This window comes from Bufo gargarizans, chromosome 3, assembly GCF_014858855.1.
Source record: "Bufo gargarizans isolate SCDJY-AF-19 chromosome 3, ASM1485885v1, whole genome shotgun sequence".
Lineage (NCBI taxonomy): Eukaryota > Metazoa > Chordata > Amphibia > Anura > Bufonidae > Bufo > Bufo gargarizans.
This window is the reverse complement of record NC_058082.1, coordinates 449,667,467-449,678,247: the sequence shown is the minus strand read 5'-3', so window position 1 is coordinate 449,678,247 and position 10,781 is coordinate 449,667,467. Positions and strand designations below refer to the sequence as shown.

The window sequence follows — 10,781 nt, the reverse complement described above, 5'->3', positions numbered from 1 at the left end:
GATCTTGTAGAAGGCTTGCATAGTAAAATATCAATTTTCGCAGATGACACTAAACTGTGTAAAGTAATTAACACTGATTATAGACCCTACTCTGGGCTCATTGCGCTGTCTCCATATGCTCCCAAACTAGAGGTAATACTGTTTACATCCATCCTTGCATCTGGGTGACATACTCAACAACACTTTTGTGCGGTGTGGGTTTTTTCCACGCCTCTTTGACCACGTCCAAGAGACCGCGAGGGTGTCTGCCATATAGAAGTTCAAAGGGAGAGGACCCAGTAGAGGCCTGTGGTACCTCTCGCACTGCGAACATGAGATAGGGCAGAAGGTCCCAGTCCCTCCCATCCTTAGACACCACTCTTTTTAACATATTTTTTAATTTGATTAAACCTCTCCACCAGGCCGTCCGTTTGCGGGTGATAGACGGATGTCCGCAACTGTTTTATGTGGAGCAACTTACAGAGTTCTCTCATGACCTTGGGCATAAAAGGGGTCCCTTGGTCAGTCAGAATATGTAGAAACCACGGCACTCGATATTGGATATTCAAAGTTAATTCATTTATTTATTGTCCATCCCAAGTAGGATCTTTTATATTGCAAATGGCCAACGTTTCGGTCCAACAGGACCTTGGTCACGGCCTAGAATAGGTACATCATATTTTAGTACATCATAATTAAGGACATATCCCATAGCATAAATGGGCAATATATAGTATAGCAAAATGTCAAAGTAAAGCATATGGTAACTTAAAGAGATGCCAAACATATGTATATAGACTACAGTATCATAAAAGAAGCAAATCAGATGACACTTGGCAAGACATGGATATCACGTGGTTCCAAGATCATTGTCTTCGTATTTCAACTAGGATTATTGTGAAGCCTGTATATAGGAAAATAGTCATAGGATATGCAATGAGTACAGGCTACCATGTAAGGACGAAACTATATGGTTCTTATATAGTCAGGTTACTATGCTTGGACAAAATATATATGGTTCTTATATAATCACAGAATAAGACTATTGACAAAACTATAGAGATAGTATAGTATAATATAATAGTGGCAGAAATTGTCACAGGTAGAACTTATCAAAATTACAGCTATGTCAATGCAATATACTATCTCCGTGTAGTGTTTTGGCACTATATAGGTAGAGAATCATTTGTCAAAGAATACAATCTTGTTGGCTGAGTGAATAAAAAAAAAAGTATAGGAAGTCAAAGCCAATCTAAGCAAGAGGTAAGACAAAATCATATTCATATTGTTCACAAAGTCGCTGCTAATTGGTAGTGGAGTTAAATGACAGGCAACAAATAGAGTCAGATCTGTAAGGGATAGCAAACTAGAGTTCCTGATACTTGATAGCAGGAACGAGCGGCAGTCAGAGTTGTGGGCAATGCGCACATAGTATAAGATGTTGGCAGTATCGAGCATAGGCTGAGATGGTGACAGTATTGAGCGCTGGTTACCAACCTTATTGCAGGAGATCTGGAGGCATCGGGAGGACTCATTGTGGACGCGCAACTTCCGGGTTTACATAGGGAGCCGGGGCGGTTTTGCGCATGCGCCGGCCCTTCGGCAATTGCCGAGGTGTCGCGAGAGCTATTACGTCACTCGCGCATGTGTATTCGCTCACAGTGCCGGACACAGAATGTCCGGAGATAGAGGTCTATTGTGCATGCGCTATCAGTTAGAAGATTGCGCATTATTCAAAATCACTGCATCATGGAGGTTATACAAGGCATGGATAATGCTCCATATGTCATATATATTGTATTGTACTATTGGCTCAGTAATTCATTCTATGTATAGGAATCTACAAAAGAAAGACACTAATAATACTAGTAATGACCTTATATTTATGTGATGGTATACTACCTGTAGTGATGCGACTATGGGGGTCATTTTGTCTGTGAAGATAAGAGCAAAAAGAGGATTAGAAGAAAATTATATGGTATGGAAGACATGCATATAAATAAGCATATATCTCTATGATCCATCTAACAATAAAATACTGCCTACAAGTAATGAAGATTGACATATAGGAATCGACATATCGATATCAACCTGTAAAAATCAATTATGAGAAGTGTGGTCCCAGTTCGTTCCTTGGGAGTAAAGGTTATTAACAAGGGTTAGATACGAAAATCGAAGTCTCTGTTCATTCCATAGGGAGAAAGAGTCTTTAGCTCAAAGATCCAGAAGGCCTCACGTTCCTTTAGGCGTGCAATCCGATTACCTCCTCGTCTTGTTTGTGGCACATGTTCTAATACCTGAAATTTGAGCTGATTGATTTGATGTTTATTGGATGAAAAGTGGTGTGGAACCGGAAGCTCTGTTCTATTGCATCGAATGTCAGATTTGTGTTTAGATATGCGATCACGAACACACTGCGTCGTTTCGCCTATATAGGCCAGACCGCACGGGCATTTGATAAGGTATACCACGAAGGACGAGTTGCATGTGTAGAAGTCTCTTGCTTGATAGATTTTGCCCGAATGGGGATGTGTAATCCTATTACCCTTAATAACATTAGTGCACTGGGCGCAATGGAGACATGGGTAAGTGCCTGTCTTACGGGGAGCCAGAGTGGTTTATCGCAATTGTGGTGTAACTGGGCCAATGACGGCGTGTACCAGTTGTACCCTTTTAGATTGGTTGGGCGTTTGTAACACATACGGATCGGATTTCTGAATTCGGACACTTTAGGATATGATCGTGCTAGTATTGACCAGTGTTTTTTAATTATGTTTTGAATCTTTGATGCAAAGGGATGGTAAGTGGTTACAAAGGAAATGCGTGCGGAGGGTGTGATTCTAGTGGGACGTGGAGGAATCTGTTACGCTATAGTCAGTTCTTCTTCCAGTAACCTAATGGGGTAGCCCCTATCAGTGAATTTGCTTGCCATTTCATGGAGGCGTTGTTCGCAGAGGGAAGGGTCAGCTACTATTCTGGTTACCCATGTAAATTGAGATCGTGGTAAGGAGTGCTTGGTATTACGGGGGTGGCAGCTGGAGTAGTGTAGCAGTGTTGCGGTCAGTAGGTTTTCTAAAAAGATCAGTGGTTAGTGAGCCGGTTGAAGTTTTAAGTACCAATGTGTCTAAGAAGCTTATCCTGTCTGAATCTGTGTGAGAGGTAAAAGAGAGGTCCGGATCTTGTTTGTTAATGTGATCGATGAAATGAGAAAGTGAATCGTTGTCGCCAGTCCTGACACAGAAAATGTCATTGATGCCAGGTTAACGCAAACTGTTGAAAAAGGTGGTTGGGATAGATATTGTCCTCCTCAAATTTTGCCATAAAGGCATTTACATATGGTGGCGCCACATTGGCCCCCATTGCTGTACCCCGTTTCTGAATGTAGAATTCGTCGCCAAACATAAAGTAATTATTGTGTAAGACTAGTCTCAGAAGTGTGAGGCAGAAAGTTTGTGCACTGGGTGAATAGTTGGAAGTTGAAAGAAGAGATGAGACGGCTTCAATGCCCTTTTCCAGGGCAATGGAGGTATATAAACTATTTACATCTAGTGTCACTAATATGCTGTCGCCTGGGATTCTTTGTAACGAGGAAATGGTAGATAGGAAATGGGTAGTGTCAAGTAAAAAGGAGCGGGTATTTTTGATTAGTGGCATGAGTATTCTTTCTAGGAAGATGGAAAGTGGAGAGAGAATGGAGTCTGTTGATGCGACTATGGGTCTGCCTGGGGGATTTGTTAGATTTTCGTGGATATTTGGTAATATGGAGAGGACAGGAGTGACGGGATGTTCATTGAGGAGGAAAGTGTAGGTCGGTTTGTTGATGGTACCTAGCTGAAGGTGGTTATCGAGTAGAGAGATAATTTCTTTTGTGATACGGAAAATGGATTATGGGGCACCTTGCAATAGGTTGCAACGTCCGACAGTTGTCGTTTTATCTCCCTGGCATAAGCTGTAGTGTCCATAACTACGATGGCTACACCCTTATCAGCTGGTTTTATTGTAATGCTTTTATCCTCCTTCATTGTGTTAAGAGCAATCCGTTCCTCACTTTTGAGATTGTGGGGTATGTACATAGATTTATATTTTGATTTTTTTAGAGTACTGTCTATATCTTTTTTTACAAGATCAATAAAGGCCTCAGCCGCATGGTAGTTTTTAGGGGGCATAAATGAGCTCTTATTTTTCAGGTTGAGGGATTTAATTGATAGATCCGGGACTGTGGTCATTGTTTGAGATGTTGACTCTTGCGATTGCTGTTCAAAGTGTGCCTTTAATCAGATAGATCTATAGAACCGTTGTAAGTCCTGTTCTAGGGAGAAGGAATGGAAAGAACCGGACAGGAAAAAGGAGAGTCCCTTAGATAATGTGTTTAATTCAGCAGGGGATAGTGTACGGGATGAGATATTAACTACTATGTCCGTACCTGTGAACGTGTCTGTATCCCCGATGGGTTTCGATTGGCGTTTTCCCCTTCCTCGGCGTATGCGGCTGTTCTTCTCCTTCCTGGGCGACATCCGCGCTTGTGAAAAAAACGCTGATTCCGGTAGCCAGTTGATCGTTCGCTCCCTGAGGAGGATGAAGCGTAGCCGGTGAAGGTAGAGTAATCGTTGCCCGTCAAAGTACTTTGCCACTGCCATCTATAGACTCGTTGTAGTTGGTAATCCTCCGAATCACGGAAAAACTTGTAACATTTGGTAGTTTCAAGGTATTTTTGATGATCGTTCAGGATTCGTTCAGTCTTCTTTAAACAGAAGAAACGATCTCTTAAACAATCAGCCCACTCTTCTGTCGGAATTGTGGAAAGCAGTTGTGTCTCGATTGCTGTTAATTTTTCTTTCGAGTCGATAATGGATTTCTGTAAAAATATATGAAGAAAATTGCTTGACGTGTGCACTTGTGACACTATTTCCTCTGCTTGAATATTGAATATCCAATATTGAGTTCCGTGGTTTCTACATATTTTGATTGACCTTCCCCACTGAGCACCAACAGCTACATACAAGGAGTGCCATCAACTACAATTATCATATACCTTGGTCAGAAAACATCTCCAGTAACTCCTTAGCTATGAGTTTGGCTGATGTATGACGAAGTGGCACTGCCTCCGGGTACCGAGTGGCGTAGTCAAGGACGACCAAGATGTGTTGGTGCCCTCTAACGGACTTCAGTACTGGGCCTATGAGATCCATAGCGATCCGCTTGAATAGAACCTTAATAATCGTGAGAGGGACAAGGGGACTACGGAAATGTGGCTGGGGGCTGGTTATCTGGCAGGTTGGGCAAGACTTGCAATACTCTTCCACCTCTCTGAACACTGGGCCAGTAGAACTGCTGTAGAATCCGGTCCTGCGTTTTCCACTGGCCCAGGTGTCCCCCAAGAACATGTTGGTGGGCTAACTCAAACACGAGCTTGCGATACGCCATGGGGACAACCAGCTGTTCAATATGTTCACCCCGTAGTTGATTTATCCGGTATAGCATCTCCTGTTAAACCACAAAACGGGGGAACATAGACTCGGCCCCCAGTTGTTGTGGCTCACCCTCAACTATTACCATATTTTCCCAGGCTTGAGACAGAGTCGGGTCCTGGTGCTGTGCTGTACCAAAATTATCCCCAGAGACATTGAGGTCTGCCAGCTCAGAACCCGGCGGCAAGTCCTCCACATCTCCAACCATCACACTTAGCGGGGTTGTCTCCCCCTCTTCCACCGAAGTGGCAGTCACCCCACCGCTGGCCCTTCTGACTCAGGTTCCCAGGGTTCTGGTCTCCCCCCTGAGCCGGGCCACTCTGCTAGGGCTACATCTGTCTTCCGGGTATCGGTAACTTTCATATCCGGCCATTGTGCCGGGAAACCGGGGAAGTCTCTCCCAATTATTAACTCATACGGTAACTTTGTGGTGACCGCCACCTCATGCGTCCACCTGCCAGCCACCGTTGACAGAGAGTCCAGGGCGGTGGGACAGTTCTTTAAGTCCCCATGAATGCAGACAATGCCGACTTTTCGGCCAGTATACTTACCAGGGACACCAGGCTCCCTGAATCCAGCAGTGCCACCGACAGAGTGTCCCCCACTTCCACCTGGCACAGGTGACTATTGTCTACAGTCTTGGTGGTACCTGTGGATCACAGCTTCCTGGCATACAATGAGTGGCGGTAGCCATAATTAGTATCTATGGGTTCACCCCGATGGGGATAGTCGGCTCTTATGTGTCCAGGCTCGTGACACCGCCAGCAGACCACCAGTGCTGGGTCTGCAGGGGGCACGTCCCAGGCGGGTTAGGGTTTGGAGTGGAGATTTCCGGGGTTTGACTCGCACCCTCCCAAAAGAACCCCCCTGCAGATTTCTGGTGGCCTCAAAGCGCTCCACCAGGTCGACCATCTCCAAGGCATTATCCGGAGACATCTGGCAGATCCAGTGCTGGATAGGGTACAGAAACCCCCTTCAAAACACATCCGCCAACAGCCGATCCAACATAGCTGTGAGAGTCAACATGTCAGGCTGCAGCCATTTTTGCAATCAGTGCAGCAGATCATAATATTGTGGTCTGGTGGGTTCAGCCAGGTTAAATTCCCACTGATGCTCCCGCTGGGCCCAGACCAATACATTCACCCCAAGTCTTGCCAGGATCTCACCTTTTACTGTCGGGTAGTCGGCTGCTTGATCATCTGGGAGATCCAAAAATACTTGCTGGGGACCAGACACCAGGAGCGGAGCGACAACCTCAGCCCACTGGTCTCGGGGTAACTTTTCCCTCATGGCCACCTTTTCGAAGACCGTCATTTGGTCTCGAAGTCATCCGAGGGGGTCATCTTAGGAATCGCCACGCGGACAGCTTTCTGTGCATCATGGGCGTTCTGGGATGCTCCTGCCGCTTGCGATGCCATTACATGTTGTAATAGCAGCTAGTTCGTTTCTTGTTGCTGCTTGTTAGCCTCCTGCTGCTGCAAGTTAGCCTCCATGAGGGCTTTCACAACCGTATCCATTTTGTCAGGGGCCTCGGGTCGCAACCTTGCCGGCTTAATATAAGACATGCACTTGTGTCCGGGAAAACAAAAACTTATCGGCCTTATCAGGACTTATTCAGACCTGCCTCACTGCGTTTGCCCGCATCTGACACCAAATGTGGGGATTCGCTCTGGTAGGCAGATTAGCGGATGCAGTACAGAGGCAAAAACAAAGTCTTTGACTTAAACAGTGCAGTGTTTATTCACACATAAGCAAGTCCACAGAATAAAAAGCATTCACCTTGTCAGCGGTTTTGGCAGTAGCAGTCCCCAACAGGCTTTAGGGCCTGCTTCCCAGCAATACAATTTTCAGCGCTTTAGTACGGCACACAATATGCAGATCCCAAAGCACAGAGACTCCACAAATATTCACAGTAAAATGGAGGATAATCCACACCCAGCTAAGACTGCTAGCTGGGTTTTATATCCCTAGCCAAAACCCGGCCTGGAACGTGAGGAACAGCCACCCACCCTGCATCTTAGCTGGTTGCTCCCAGTAAGAGCTGGCCCAGATCGGCTTTACAGCCACACTAAATAACCAATAGTGTCAGTCAGCACTAGCTGCCGCTGACACTTAAAATTACCGGCTCTTACCTCACCGAGGCCAGGAACCTCCGTGACACATATCTTCTGTCAATGACAGTTGCGCTTTCCTACAGTTAGTATATAAATTAAGAATGCTCGCACTTAAAGAAAAGGTCTGTATGTGGGTAAGTAACTGGCTCAATGATAGAAAACAGAGGGTGGTTATTAATGGTACACACTCAGATTGGCTCACTGTCACTAGCGGAGTACCTCGGGGTCAGTATTGGGCCCTATTCTCTTCAATATATTTATTAATGATCTTGTAGAAGGCTTGCACAGTAAAATATACATTTTTGCAGATGACACTAAACTGTGTAAAGTAATTAACACAGAAGAGGACAATATACTACAGATATGCTACGGATGGATATGGATAGATTAGAGTCACCCATACATACTAAATGGTAAAACACTGGGTAACACTGACATGGAAAATGACCTAGGAATTTTAATAAACAGCAAACTAAGCAGTAAAAAACAGTGTCAGGCAGCTGCTGCCAAGGCCAATAAGCTAATGGGTTGCATAAAAAGGGGCATAGATGCCCGTGATGAGAACATAGTCCTACCACTTTACAAATCGCTAGTCAGACCACACATGGAGTACTGTGTACAGTTCTGGGCTCCTGTGAACAAGGCAGACATAACAGTGCTGGAGAGGGTTCAGAGGAGGGCAACTAAAGTAATAACTGGAATGGGGCAACTACAGTACCCTGAAAGATTATCAACATTAGGGTTATTCACTTTAGAAAAAAGACGACTGAGGGGAGATCTAATTACTATGTATAAATATTTCAGGGGACAGTACAGAGATCTATCCCATCATTTATTTATCCCCAGGACTGTGACTGTGACGAGGGGACACCCTTTGCGTCTGGAGGAAAGAAGGTTTGTACACAAAGATAGAAAAGGATTCTTTATGGTAAGAGCAGTGAGACTATGGAACTCTGCCTGAGGAGGTGGTGATGGTGAGTTCACTGAAAGAGTTCAAGAGTGGCCTGGATGTATTTATGGAGTGTAATAATATTACAGGCTATAGAGAGGGGTCGTTGATCCAGGGAGTTATTCTGATTGTCTGATTGAAGTCGGGAAGGAATTTTTTCCCCCTTATGTGGGGAAAATTGTCTTGTACCATACAGTTTTTTTTTGCCTTCCTCTGGATCAACTTGCAGGATAACAGGCCGAACTGGATGGACAAATGTCTTTTTTCGGCCTCATATACTATGTTACTATATGTTACTAACAACTGTGTGCAACACTAAGGGGACATACAGTAACAACTGTGTGCAACACTAAGGGGGCGAGGCATAACTATTATGTGTAACACTAAGGGAGCATAACTACTATTGCAGTATGCCAGATCGACAGGTGAATTATGTGTGAGGTCACGGTGTGAGCATTAGGTGGGCCGAGGTAAATACAGTTCTGGTTACTCACGATTATGTTGTCTCTGGGTAGGCCTGCACAAGTGATGAGGAGAACGGCACAGGAATTCTCTGGGGCACACTCTGGTGTAAGGGACACAGGCCAGATGGTGGTTCGATGTGCCCTTGATGGTCTGTATTAATGTGCCTATGGCAAGGTCCCTTGTAGTCGAGACGCCAGTATCTTTTAGTGTCAGGAGGGGTGAGGACTCCTCTGTGATGAGCTGTGGGTGTATCTGTACTTGGTCATATAATACACTCGGTTTATAGAACTCAGTTTCTAGTATTTATTATTGAAGTAAATTTCCAAAAAGCTGATGAGGGCGGCCGCCAGAGATTTAGAGGAAGGAGCGGAGTGGGATGAAGGAAGGCAGGGACCATTTCATCCTCGAGATCTCCGGCTCTGGTGTTAATTTCCCAAGACAATTAGGAACAGGCTGACAGCAAATGTGGGGGTGTTCCAGTGGTGGGCCCTCCATGAATTAGACCCCTATGCTGTATCTTGTGGATAGGCCATAAATGTCTGACATGGAAAGACCCCTTTAATCCTGGGGACTGTCAAATGAAGTTGAATGCTTTTGGAGGTGTTGACTATATAAATGGGAGTGGTCTGTGTGAGTTTTGTCTCAGCTGTCCAGAAAATATTTAAGGGGTGACCCTGCTACAGGAGCATGTGAATGGTCCATTATGTTATGTATATATTATTTATTTATTTTTTACTATATCATTTATCTATTTATTTTAATAACTTTGCACATTGTCTATTAGGTCAGTCACATGACTTTCTAGCCCCGGGCTCTGCATAACACATATTATTCAGATAGAACACCCAGAGGTTGGGGCTATGCTGGGAGGTGTAATTTCTTAGAACAGGGGTAGGCAACCTCTGGCTCTCCAGCTGTTGTGAAACTACAACTCCCAGCATGCATACTTGCTCTGCTCTTCTCAGACCTCCCATAGAAATGAATGGAGCATGCTGGAAATTGTAGTTTCACAACAGCTGGAGTGCCGAAGGTTGCTGACCCCTGTCTTAGAAGGTATAACATCATTGGTTGCTGCACGTTATAATCACAGAGGTACAAGCTCTGCTAGGAGTTGTAGTTAGAATGTACTAGTTTATTTTAAAAAAATTCATAAATGTTTTATATTGTTTAAAAACTTCCATTAACTGGACTGAGCCATTGGCTGCCGATACTTGTCATCACATTCTAGAATGGCTCCGCCCCCAAGTGACTGTGACATCACTCAGGAGTTCTATGTCTGGCATTGGAACCATCATTTCTGTGCAGTTGTATTGGTATTGCTCAGGAGACTGCAGCATATTATTGACTGCTCCCCATTTTTGGGAATCTTATCGCACATATTTTCTATCCAGAGTCTTTGATAATGGAAAATCTCAGAAATTCGACCCGAAGAGGTAAGTGATCTCCTATGGACATAACATACATGTTCTGGTACCTACCAATCACCGGCCTCAGGTGAGATTGTTGGGGGGGGGGTATGGACTTTTTAGTCATTTATATGATGTCTTGTTATTAGGACACAGATCAGGAAGATCAGCGCTGGAAGGTGCCGCTCGTACCCGCGGTCTTCCTAGAGGACAGACTTCCAGAGGACGTCATACTCGACTGGCGCCATATGGACAGCGGACAGCCATGACTGGAGAGCAGCGTGTGTCCACTGCAGGGAGACGCAGAAGACCATTTACTGCACCCGATAACACCACTGGCTGGAGGAGGACACGGCAGGCAGTGCGCCAGTTACACCAGGCGCTGGAGGAGCTGCCCGTT

General features: G+C 44.9%; 1 long non-coding RNA gene across 1 annotated transcript; it reads right to left on the bottom strand.

Moving 5' to 3' along the window:
- Positions 1-698: 698 nt before the first annotated feature.
- Positions 699-4,448, bottom strand: LOC122933048. Its single transcript, XR_006388373.1, has 3 exons — positions 4,403-4,448; positions 1,882-1,913; positions 699-883 (listed from the first exon to the last, which is right to left on the bottom strand). It is a non-coding gene; the product is annotated as an uncharacterized LOC122933048 (long non-coding RNA).
- Positions 4,449-10,781: the final 6,333 nt, after the last annotated feature.